Source organism: Amblyraja radiata, chromosome 36 (genome assembly GCF_010909765.2).
Source record: "Amblyraja radiata isolate CabotCenter1 chromosome 36, sAmbRad1.1.pri, whole genome shotgun sequence".
Classification (NCBI taxonomy): Eukaryota; Metazoa; Chordata; class Chondrichthyes; order Rajiformes; family Rajidae; genus Amblyraja; species Amblyraja radiata.
The window spans coordinates 7,517,794-7,531,675 of NC_045991.1; positions in this window are offsets into that span (position 1 = coordinate 7,517,794).

Consider the following 13,882-nt stretch of genomic DNA (forward strand, 5'->3'; position numbering starts at 1 on the left):
GGTCGCCTCCTCCATGGAGAGGCGACTTTTTCCAGGTCGCCTCCCCCGTGGCCTAACATCAAGGATCGACGCGGCCTTTCCCGGAGACGCGCCCGGGGCTTTAGCGGCGGGCGCAGCGTGGAGTCTCGATGTGGAGCGGGTGAGCCCTCGCTGGAGGGGAGCGCTCCGTTTCGCTGGCCCGGGGCAGCCGGCAGCCTGAAGTCGCAGCCTGAAGCCGCGGTCTGCAGAGCTCCAGCTGGTGCGGCGTCTACAGCCCGGGATCTCACGTTGGGGACCCGGGGGAAGAAGAAGCTTCCACCGCCGGCCCACGGCCAACTTCTACCGCGGGTCCGGCATGGACTTACCATCACCCCTGGAGGGGAGCTTCGAGCGCCGGCCCTGCAGTCTACGGTGCTTCTGGCTGCGGCGGGGACTTTAAATCTTGACCGCCGGCCTGCGGCCTACACCATCTTAAAGCCGCGGTCTCCGGTGAGGAAGAGCCGATCCTGGACTGACTCTGGACTCTGGTCCTGTCCACGGGGGGGAAATGGAGGAGGACTGGCCAAATGTTGTGCCTTCCACCACAGTGATGAATGCTGTGGTGGATGTTTGTGTTACAGTTTTATTGTGGTTGTGTGTTCTTTATTATTGTACTGCTGCTGACAACCCAAATTCCACCAACCCTGGTTGTGTGGCAATAAATTATATCTATCTAATTATATCTATATCCAGTGCAGAACAGTGCAAGATTGTGTTGCCCGGGGAGCACAAGTTAAATAAAATATACTCAGACCAAGTTATAAAACTTTATCAACACACAAAACAATTACATTTTGAATTCGGTGATAAACCACAAAAACTATTAGCACGTCAACTTTGTAAACTAGACAGGGAAAAACAGTTTACAAAATTAGATCAGATCAGATATTAACACTGCCCAAATATATCAATGACAAATTCTTACAATACTATCAAACACATTACTCAACTAAAGTGACAGAACTATCAGCAGGAATGGAAGCATTTCTACAGAAATGTAATCTTACGGGTTTAGATCTCAAAGAGAGAGAATCACTAGGTGTTGAAATAACGGTAAAACATATCGAAGAGTCAATTAGATGTTTAAAAAACGGATAGGCCGCAGGTCCTGATGGCCTAAGTTCTGAATTTTATTAAAACATTTATGATCTGATTTCTCCACGCTTACAGACACTGTATAAATACGCCTACACTCAACAGAAACTGCCAGAAACTTTAAATGAATCCACAATAACACTTATACCAAAAACTGATAAGGATCTTGAAGACCCAGGTTCATATAGAGCAATAGCTCTCGTAAATACTGATCAGAAAATATGAACCAAAATCCTATCTCATAGATTGAGTTTAGTGATTAACAAATTAATACACCCCGACCAAACAGGTTTTATTCCAAAACGTTACTAATTTTATAATCTGAGACAACTATTCAATGTTATATACTCAAATAGAATTGCTAATGCAGACCTAGCAATCATTTTGTTAGATGCTGAAAAAGCATTTGACCAGGTAGAATGGTCATATTTATTTTAGGTGATGGAAACATTTCAACTGGGGGAGAAATACTGCACATGGGTTAAACTTTTATATTCTAACCCAACAGCTAGAATATTAACAAACCAAATGTTTTCAACTAAATTTAATCTTTCTAGAGGTTGTAGACAAGGATGCCCGCTATCCCCATCATTATTTGCTCTTACAATTGAACCACTAGCAGAAAGTATTAGAGCCCATCCAGAAATACACGGGTATAATACTAAAGACACAATGAATAAAATCTCTTTATATGCGAATGATGTATTAATATATATTACAAAGCCAGAAACTAGTTTTCCAAACCTATTAAATCTAATAACTCAATTTGGTCAGTTTTCGGGATATAGAATTAATTGGAATAAAAGCGAAATCATGCCAATAACGGAACTCAATTTACATACATTACAATAACGCCCTTTTAAAACAGTGAAGGAAAAATTTAAATATTTAGGAATTTATGTAACTAAGACATATACTTCTTTATTTAAATTAAACTTCCCACCTTTACTGAATAAACTACATAAGAATATTCAGTATTGGAAAACACTTCCAATTTCAATGTTTGGTAGAATTAATGCTATAAAAATGATCTTTTTACCGTAATTACTGTACCTATTTCAATCAATTCCGATATATCTTTTTAACAAGGTCGATTCTATTGTTACAAGCTTCATCTGGGATTATAAAAAATCATAGAATAAGCAAAAAACTTGTATGTAAATCAAAGACAAATGGAGGTTTAGCCTTACCAAATGTTTTGTTTTATTTTTGGGCAGTCCATATTAAAAACATGAATTTCTGGCTGGAAGAAATGGATCAGCAACCAGATTAGTTAAGAATGGAAAAGGAAGACTGTTTGCCTTTTGAAATTGGTTCGATTATATTTGCTCCCACAAAACGGCACAAAAAAACCTATAGGGGAAACCCTATAATACATAGTGGTATACGAATCTGGAAACAATTAAAAAAGGCTTTAAAATTGGATAATATATCACTCTGTTCCCCCATTGTAAACAATCCTTTATTTCAACCATCCATATTGGATAAAGGTTTTACACAATGGAAAAATTGTGGAATTAAAAAGTTGCGACATCTTTATAGGAAAGGCACTACAATTTAGAGATTATGTTAAATCTAATACACAAGATTATAGGACTAAGGAACCAGAAATCCTTGATGAATGTTTGACCAAACATCCTAATACAAAAAAATCAATAGCTTATATTTATAACATCCTGTTAGACAGCGAGGTCCCATCGATGGAATTATATAGACACACATGGGAAAATGAATTAGGCCATCCTATAACAAAAGATATCTGGGGTGAAAGTCTACAACATATACATCAATACTCGTTAAATGCCAGACATGCTTGAATACAATTTAAAGTATTACACAGATTACATTACTCCAAAACAAAACTAAATAAGAATTTTCCCACATATCTCTCCTATCTGTGATAAATGTCAGCATCTAGAGGCTAACCTAGCACATACTTTTGTAAACTGTATAAAAATCAAACATTTCTGGATTGATATTTTTAGAATAATTTCAGGTTATTAATACTAAATTAGATCCCAATTCAAAACTAAAAATACTTGGCATACCAGAACAAAGTCTAACACTCACAACAAACCAAAGAGACTTTCTTGACCACAGTATAATAACTGGAAAAAAATTAATACTAAAATTTTAGAAAGGCCCTATAACCCCCACAATTAAAATGTGGATTATGGGAATGTCGGAGACCCTACACCTGGAAAGAATCAGATTTGTCTTAATGGACAAACAAGAACTTTTTGTTAGAATATGGTCTCCATTCATTGACTATTTGAAGGGGTAGATCGGTCCAGCACGGGAACCTAATCGAAGCTTGAACTCAGGATTAGATGAAAGTTATACTTTATAATCCACAAACCTATCTCCAATGATGTATTATTAGTAAATCATTCCATTCTTTTATTTATCTTGACATTTGTGGGGTTTTCCTTTCTCTCTTACTTTCTATCTTAAAAAACAAACTAGAAGCAGAACCAATCCACAACTGATAATATTAACAATGTGTGACTGATATACATGAAGTGTTTGCTTCTAATAAACATAATAAATTCAAATAACAAGTTGGAATGTATTGTCACATGCACCAATTAAGGACCAGTGATATTTGCGTTACCACACAGCCACACTGAGTAAAAAGCAACAAGACACACAGCCACATAAAATAAAATCTAACATCAACATCCACCACAGTGGAATCCCCATTCCTCACTGTGATGGAAGGTAATAAAATTAAATCATCTTCCCCTTTTGTTCACCCGTGGTCGGTCGGGGCTGTTGAACCCTCCGCAGTCTCCGCTCACTCACTGCTGGCCGACACACGACATAAAAGTCCCTTTAAACTTCCATGATCCAAAGACATCCTCATGAAGAAGGCCTACGCTTGGACAGCTATCCAGCCAGAAGATGCGAAAGCATTGCGGGAGTTGGCGATATTTCTTACAAGTATGAAAGAAATGACTACACTCTTAGACCACATGCAAGAAATGAATGTTGTTGGCAATATGAAAATGATCACTCTAAAACTGTCCTATAGACTTAGAGAAAAGATAAAGCTGGTCTGTTAGAGGAATATGAGAATGGAGAGGCCATGCTTCCTGATCTGGGGAACTTTATAGAAAAGCAAGTACGGTTCATGTCAAATTTACACTGTGGGAGTATTCAAGATCCTAAACCAATCGCAACTGTCAAAGGCTCTACCTTTACTAAAACAAAAGGAAGATCAGGACCTAAGGGAGGTAGTTTTGTTTCAGCTGTAAATACCTGCAGAAACGAAAGGCCAAAAGGAAGAAGGTACATCTACTGTTAAACCAAGATGGTTCTGCTTGTCATCCAGTGAGAAGAAGATACATCTACTGTTAAACCAAGATGGTTCTGCTTGTCATCCAGTGAGAAGATACATCTACTGTTAAACCAAGATGGTTCTGCTTGTCATCCAGTGAGAAGAAGATACATCTACTGTTAAACCAAGATGGTTCTACTTGTCATCCAGTGAGAAGAAGATACATCTACTGTTAAACCAAGATGGTTTTGTTTGTCATCCAGTGAGAAGAAGACAGAGGAATGACAAAGAGATGGCCCACGAGGGGAGGGAAGGGAAGGGAAGGGAAGGGGGGCTGTCGATGACTGGTCAGCTCAGACCTTGTATCCCATCCCAAGAATGGACACCACATTCTTGACAGGGCCAAGGAGAGCTTGTAATAGGAACACTTCTCCATCCGTTTCCCACCACGGATGGCTGACCTGCTGAGTTCTACCGGCACTTTGGTGGGGAATGGACAGGTGACGTGTCGGGTCTGGACCCTTCGTTGGACTGATGGAGTTGGGGGAGAAAGCTGGAAAAAAGAGATGGGGTTGGGACAGACTCCACGACATGATTAGGAGGGGGGAGTCTCCTTAATTTGGGGTCTGTGTACAAGACAGACTTACGACAGTTCGGAGAGATGACAACCAAACAAGCACAAAGCAAATGCACAATAAACCCACAAATCTATTTCCAAAGTCTCCGTTCGGTCTCAATATTTTTGTAGGAATACAGATTTCCTTGGACATGAGCCTGATGGGCTGAACGGACTCTTCTGCGCTGGGTCATTCATTCTGATCCCTCAGATCTGGGTCAGAATTCAGGGTCTGCATTGCGACAGCTTTGTTTGAATTGTTCGTGACATTTCCTGTAACTTCCCGTGGATTTCTGCAGCTCTGTATCAAACAAGAGCAACAAATATGCTTTAAATAAAGATAGATAGATAGATAAATACTTTATTAATCCCCTTATTCAGGGGAAATTCTGATGTCCATGCAGCACACTAATAAAAAATACAACACAGTATTCGTAAAGAAATTCAACACCAAAACATCCCCCCACAGTGATTCCCACTGTGGGGGAAGGCACAAAGTCCAGTCCCCATCCCCTTGTCCACCTTGTCCACCCAAAGTCGGGCCCAATTGAGGCCTCCACAGTCGCCGCCACGGCGCCCGATGTTCTCGCCGGGTGATGGTACTCCGGCGTCGGGAGAACCCCCAGCAGCTTGGGGTGCCAGGAACGGCCGCCTTCCCACCGGAGCCTGCGGCTTCCAAGCCAACAGACCACGCCAGACGGAGCTCCGCACACTGGCGATCTCGGCGAGATGTAAGTTCAACGTCGCAGCTGGCCGCTCCGCAGAACCGCGGCTCCACGATGTTTTCCTCGGCGGTACCAAGCATACTGGAGTCCCAGCGCGGCGACCCAGGAAAGGCATCGCCCGCTCCGCAATAGCGCTCCAGCGCTGCACTGCCGCCAAAGCCGATGTTCTGCGCCGCCGGCGCCGCCGCCAACGCCCTGCGCCGCCGCCAAAGCCGATGTTCTGGCCAGGTCCCCTCAGGGAAACGTCGCTCCAGGACCCGCTGGTAGGCCGCGAGGACAGGTCGAAGACGCTGCACGGAGGAAGGCAACCCCTCCGACCAGGTAGGGACTTAGAAAAGCAGTTTCCCCCTTCCCCTCCACCACCCCCCACACATAAAAGATTTAGACCCCCTGACTGTACATTTAACGAACTCAAAATAATAAAAAAGGGGAAAAAACGGACAGCTGCAGGACAGGCAGCCGTTCAGGACAGCGCCTCCGCCTCCACCGTTTATACTGCAATGATAAACAATAGGCTGGAAGTGATAGGTAAGAGGGAGTTTGGAGACAAAGTTGGGAACATTTACATGGCCATTTCATGTAAACATAAACACTCATTAGGAGAACGAGGAGTTCTGTAGCCCCATTGAAGGATGGATGTGAAGGCTTTGGAGAAGATGCAGAAGAGATTTACCAGGATGTCGTCTGCATTTGAGTGGGAATAAAATGCAACATTTATGAAGTTTTATGAAGGGTTGTGGTAGAAACAGCTCAGAGAGTGGCATTTAAGAGGTTTTTAGATAGTTAGATAGGCTCATTAATATGCAGGGAGTGGAGAGGTTTGGATCATGATTTCATAGCAAAAGGATTTGAGTATAGGAGCAGGGAGGTTCTACTGCAGTTGTACAGGGTCTTGGTGAGACCACACCTGGAGTATTGCGTACAGTTTTGGTCTCCTAATCTGAGGAAAGACATTCTTGCCATAGAGGGAGTACAGAGAAGGTTCACCAGACTGATTCCTGGGATGGCAGGACTTTCATATGAAGAAAGACTGGATAGACTCGGCTTGTACTCGCTAGAATTTAGAAGATTGAGGGGGGGATCTTATAGAAACTTACAAAGTTCTTAAGGGGTTGGACAGGCTAGATGCAGGAAGATTGTTCCCGATGTTGGGGAAGTCCAGAACTAGGGGTCACAGTTTAAGGATAAGGGGGAAATCTTTTAGGACCGAGATGGGAAAATCATTTTTTTTTCACACACAGAGAGTGGTGAATCTGTGGAATTCTCTGCCACGGAAGGTAGTTGAGGCCACACAGTTCATTGGCTATATTTAAGAGGGAGTTAGATGTGGCCCTTATGGCTAAAGGGATCAGGGGGTATGGAGAGAAGGCAGGTACAGGATACTGAGTTGGATGATCAGCCATGATCATATTGAATGGCGGTGCAGGCTCGAAGGGCCGAATGGCCTCTACTCCTGCACCTATTGTCTATGTTTCTATGTTTCTATGAGTAGGTAAAAGGAATTAGTTTAAGAGGTTTTTAGATAGGCTCATTAATATGCAGGGAATGGAGAGATTTAGATCATGAGCAGGCAAAAGGAATTAGTATAAATTAGCATCATGATCAACATCGACATTATGGGCCAAAAGGGCCTAATTCTGTGGTATCCGGATGTGGCATCGAAGGACTAGAAGTCGAAGCCAAATAACCGAATGGAAACAAAACCGAAACGCCAAATAACCGAAAGTATACGAAGCGGAAACTCCAATATCCCGAAAGGCTGCGTCGCCCAAACGCCAACGAACTGAATGACCGCTCTGCTGAAACGTTAAATAATGGACATGATGTCGCCGGGGGTCGGGACTTGTCAGCAATTGTTCCAGACGCCCCGAGTCCACCACATCACTGGCCGGTGGAGACGGGAGGGTGGGGGTCATTTTCACACACACAAGCCATTATTTGACTTTTCGGCAGAGTGGTCATTCGGTGAGTTGGCGTTTCAGCTTTGTTTCCATTCGGTTATTTGTCTTCGACTTCTTTGCTTCAGATTCTCATCCTTCGATGCCACGTCCACACACTATTTCTGTGCTGCACTGTTCGATACAAAAACACTAAAATACAGATTGTCATCACTCTAATATGTTCTGTGAACATCCATTTCCTCAATGTCAGAGACAGCCCGCCATTGGTTTCTGATATATTGAAAAGCTCATGAAATTCTCACCCTGTTCATCCTCCACGAGCAGCAAATTAGTCCAAGAGCAACGGCCAGTTTAATCACCAAGTAGCCCAGAACTATGATGATCCTAATGTCTGTGAAGGACGAAATGTCTAATGATCCTGTGAAGGACAAAATTGACATTTTAATTTCCTTTCTCCACCGTGTTTCATAATTAAATACTCCTGTCTGTGATGTGACAACATTCTGAATTAGACACTGGGACAGTGAGAAATATTTGTGCCACGTCTAAGTCCAGGGGACATTTTATTTCGTGTCCATAACATCTGAGTACTTCTGTTTGATAGTTTCTGCTTCATTACTTTTGGAACATTGTGAATATGTTTTGGGTCTGAATATACACAAAATAGGTTGATCCATTATCTAAACTGATGTCAACCAGTGTCTACACAAGAGGGCGTGGATACAGATTCACAGCTGAGACTCTGCAGGATCTGAATTCTTACTCTGGGCCGTATTGCCTGAGGAGCTAATAGAGTCATAGAGTGATACAGTGTGGAAACAAATCTGTCAGCCCAACTTACATGTCCCAGTTACACTAGTCCCACCTCCCCCAAGCTTGGTCCATATCCCTACAAACCTGTTCTATCCATTACCCAGTGAGGTGTGAGAGGCATGTCTCATTCACTTGGGTTTATTTAAAGAAATGTCCATTTTATAAAGGTGTAATCTTGCTTCAATGTTACCCTCATGTATGGGTTTGAAAGATCTGTGTCTCTGTAACATGTAAACACAAAATACTTCATATTTGTTGTTGCTTTATTCACTGATATAACATTATGCCATCAATTGCCAGGCTCCAGTGAAGTTACACTTTGATCTGTAGCATTGGGCATTGATGGAAATATGGGAGACTTTGAGAGAAATGGTTTTATTTAGGATTATACAGGGAAAAGGGGTTGGAAGTTTGCAACCTTCACATGGTCCGCCCTGTTTCAACTAATGCAATCAACTGGACGTGTACAAACGGAAGATCAAATAGAACAAGTTGTCCAACAACTTTAGGCTGTGCACGCCACACGCAAGAAGAAGAAGATACAGGAAAAAGTAGAATTAATATTCCAGCAGTGGTTGAAGGTTGTTATTGGTCCTTGTGAAATCTGCGGTTAGAATTTTGTTTGGAAATGCCTCTAATGTCAAGTATTTAATACAGTCAAGGTACAACTATATTCCCCTATCAAATGTCAGGACAACAAAACTCAATCATGACTCTAAGTATGAAGAACAAACCCTTATCACTTACCACGGGGCTCCTGATACGGGACAAAAAGCCGGGGCAGGTCTTGATCAAACAAAACACATCTCCAGTTCCCTCTGCCTCTCTCAGCTTTCTGAATAACCAGACTCGGTGATTTCTCTTCCTCAGTCAGTGTCTTTTCTCCAACACGTTTGCCATCGGCATTGATCCAAACCAGTCTCATTGATCAAATGACATGAGACACAGAGCAGGTCAGGGTAACGGTGTCTCCCTCAGTCACTGCATCAGACGGTTCAGCTGTGACTGTGGAAACAAGCAGGTTGTTTACATTTTAAACAATAAGTTCATCAGTAAACTCAGTGGCAACATTCTGACTCCTACCTTTCACTGTGATTAGATCAATGGTGGAAAATCGATTTCGTTCCAGAAAACAGGTGTAAACTCCGGCATCTTGAAACACAACGGGGACAATCCTCACATTGAAATCCTTGCCATTGTAGAGTTTCCCTGAGGTCACCAGTCGATTCACGAAGTTGGTCCCATTGACATTGATGGTGATGGGCTGAGAACGTGCTGCAGATGCTATTAATTTCTGCTGTTGAAGGTGATGAGGTGTCCAGGTCCACTGAGCACGGGAATAGTTACGACCATAACTCCCAGAACAAACCAGGTGAAGTTCACTGTGATCGGTGCTGGAGCGGTAAAGTGTGTATCTCCCATCATGTAAATCTGTATCAGAGAGACAGAGGATAACTCCTTTCAGTATTACAGTTACTGTGCCATACACAGATTCTCAACCGTATTCTTATAAACATTTGTGGTGTTTTGTTCAACTGATCATGTTTCAAATGTAACATCTTTCATGAATGCCGCACTAAACTCATCAGATCTTTATAAAATACAATGTGCTGTACGGCAGTAAGTTGCAGTGAAGTTTGGATATTCCACTCTACATTTCAACATGAGGTTGGCCCCCACACCCGGACTGTCCGGGAATGTCCCGGGATGGAATAAAACCTCCCGGAGACTCCCGAGACCGGTGTGGGAGGTGAATGTCTCTGTCAGTCTGCAGGAGGTGGTTCAGGTTCAGGTTCAGGTTCTGGTTCAGGCTGTGGACAGAAGCAGCCCAGAGGATGCCTGAACGGGTACAGATCCGGACACGTTGGCACTTCAAGTGGACAGGCTCATTCCCATTATTCCCACCATCCCTCTCCCATTCACACCCATTGATTCCCTGTCCTTCCCTGTTCCCGGGTCCTGCTCCCAGCTGAATGCTGATCCCAAGCCCGAGTCTGCAGCAGCTGGAATCACTTCAAGCAACACCAGACTCGGAGAGAAGGGTCAGTGTGGGGGAGAGGGGATGGATTGTTGTTCAGTGTTGATGTGTGGGTCGGGACCCCCAGTGTGTGTGTGAGCAGCAAGTGCTGGTGACTACACTTTCTATCTGACACTTTGATGTGAGCCCTGTATCAGTATCTCAGTCTCAGATACTGGAGCATTGATGACAAGATGAGTCCTGTATCAGTATCTCAGTCTCAGATACTGGAGCATTGATGACAAGATGAGTCCTGTATCAGTATCTCAGTCTCAGATACAGGAGCATTGATGGCAAGATGAGTCCTGTATCAGTATCTCAGTCTCAGATACTGGAGCATTGATGACAAGATGAGTCCTGTATCAGTCTCAGTCTCAGATACAGGAGCATTGATGACAAGATGAGCCCTGTATCAGTATCTCAGTCTCAGATACAGGAGCATTGATGGCAAGATGAGTCCTGTATCTGTATCTCAGTCTCAGATACTGGAGCATTGATGACAAGATGACTCCTGTATCTCAGTCTCAGATACTGGAGCATTGATGGCAAGATGAGCCCTGTATCAGTATCTCAGTCTCAGATACTGGAGCATTGATGGCAAGATGAGTCCTGTATCAGTATATCAGTCTCAGATACTGGAGCATTGATGGCAAGATGAGCCCTGTATCTCAGTGTCAGATACTGGAGCATTGATGGCAAGATGAGTCCTGTATCTCAGTCTCAGATACTGGAGCATTGATGGCAAGATGAGCCCTGTATCAGTATCTCAGTCTCAGATACTGGAGCATTGATGGCAAGATGAGCCCTGTATCTGTATCTCAGTCTCAGATACTGGGGCATTGATGACAAGATAAACTGACAAAATACTTTACTGAACAATGGTTACAGAAATACATCCCCCTCCTGTGCTGTGTGTCTGTCACACAGAGACAAGCAGGCAGCTGCTCCACACAGAGACTTTCTGGAAACTTCTCCCTGATCATTGCAGCATTTTATACTGGAGAGCAGTTGGTCACTGCCACAGTTCTTCACAGAGCGCACATATAATATTACAAGAAGCACCGTGATACAAGTGTCTACTTGATACCCAATGGGAGGTTTACACACTCACCGTTGTTTACAGTAAATTCTCCGTTACTTGTGTGAAGAATGTTTCCGTTTTCCCGCACTTCACACACATACAGCTTCCCATCCTCCACTGTAACGTGTCGAACCATCAGATAGACCGTGTTATCCAGGCGGATCTGATCAGTGTTGCCCCTGTTCTGCTGGGATGAGTCCATGGGTCTCCAGTGAAGACTGACTGTATGTGAGAGTCTGGAGATGGTGCAGCTGAGTGTAACGTCACTGCCCAGCAGAGGCCTCTGTGGACTTGCCTCAACTGTGAAAAACAGATCAATGAGATTCAGAGTGAGTAGTGGTTTGTACAAGTCTAGTCCCAGATAGGACAATGACATTCTTGCTTGCTGCAGCACAACAGAATAATGTAGGCATCAATACAGAACAGATCAGTGTGTCCATATACCATAGAATATTTATATATACACACATAAATAAACAGATAAAGTACAATAGACTGTTATAGTTCAGAGTTTGTTTGAAGTTGTGTTTAATAGTCTGATGGCTGTTGGGAAGATGCTGTTCCTGAACCTGGATGTTGCAGATTTCAGGCTCCTGTAGTGAGTAGTGGTTTATACGTCTAGTCCCAGATAGGACAATGACATTCTTGCTTGCTGCAGCACAACAGAATATTGTAGGCATCAATACAGAACAGATCAATGAGATTCAGAGTGAGTAGTGGTTTGGACAAGTCCAATGACTGGGCTCAATCTCACCTCAACTGAAAACCTAGACCCACCCCTCATCCTTCTAAACTCCAGCTAGTCCAAGCCCAGAGCCACAAACACTCATCATCCCCTGGGGCATTTTGATAAAGGTTAGTTTTATTTTGCATTACTTCAGACTGCAATCTCTGCATACTATGTTCTGTGTGCTTAAGCAAAGCAAGAATTTCATTGTCCTATACAGGGACACATGACAATAAACTCACTTGAACTTGAACTTGCACCATTCTGCTCTTTTGCTTTTGTTGCATTTTTTAATGTACCTTTTATTATAATTGACTTTATCTGAACAATGAATGTGTTTTACCCAAATGTATATGACAATAAACTAATATGAATCTAAATCTGAATGTGATATTGTTCAGACTACACAGATATAGTGTTATTGATCCTCACGTTGGCAGTGTTCACACATTGTGTACACATAACACTCTAGACACTCATGCTGCATCCTGAGATTCAAGTGTTTCAGAGGTTTGTACATTAGATTTAGCTCGGTGGGGTCTGGTGGCAGAAGGTCCATGGACTGTAGTTTTATTCCACAATGCCTTTGCTTTGTCTGCACTGATCTTCAGTGTGACCCTCAGCATGTACTCCTGCAGCCTAGAATATTCTGCAATTGAGATTTCGCTGGGGAAAACATGAAGATCAAAGTCGTTGGATCAAACCTCATTCACTGTATCTCAGCAAACGTTAGAGCAATGAATAAATCCCAATCCCTTTCCACCTGTGGAGAATTATCTACAGGAGGCAAAGGCCTTGTTCATCCTCTGCTAAAGCTCCCAAGCTGTTGGAATGGTTCTGAGTGGCACCAACTTTTAGAAGTAAACTTCATTTATTAATATTGAATATTTCATTTTTGTTTATCATGAAAGAGTCTAATTCTACAATAAGGATTAGTTTTGATTCCTGAAGAGTCTCCACCCCTGCAGGCCCCGGATCCTGGAGCAGTTTTACCAGTGCCAGTGTTGGGGAATATCAGCATATTCCTGCTCCAGTCCTGGTCTCCACATGGAGAAGTGAAGGGGAGCGCTGGCAGATTCACCGCAAGAACTGTCAGCAAGTTGTGGAGTTCCTCGTTGTGAAACACATGGGTGGAAGTCCTGAAGCTGTTCATATTCACACAGGTAAATGCCAGCTGTTCACTGTGACACTGCTGGTGCAACCGGCAACACTCTGACCAGTGAATGCAAACAATGTTTAGATGTAACTGGATTGATACATTTGTCCATTTGTCCCTGTCCTGTCTCCCCCGACCGCCCTCAACTGTCCCACCAGTGTAAGTTCCACAGATGATGGACTTCCTCTGGGATCACAACCAAGTGAGGCATGGACCTGGTTCACTGGGTAACATTGAGCAGCAGTGTCACTCACTCGACAATCTCACCCCAGGCCCACAGAATCAATGAAGACAAATCTTTCCCCCAATTATTTCATTGGGAGATTCATCGGGTGGAAGAAGTCTCACAATTCCCGCCATATTTCATCATTACATGTGACATTATTGACAGAGAAACATATTGTTGATCCATGTCTCGCCCACTCACCTTTCATCCCATATATTTCATATTGT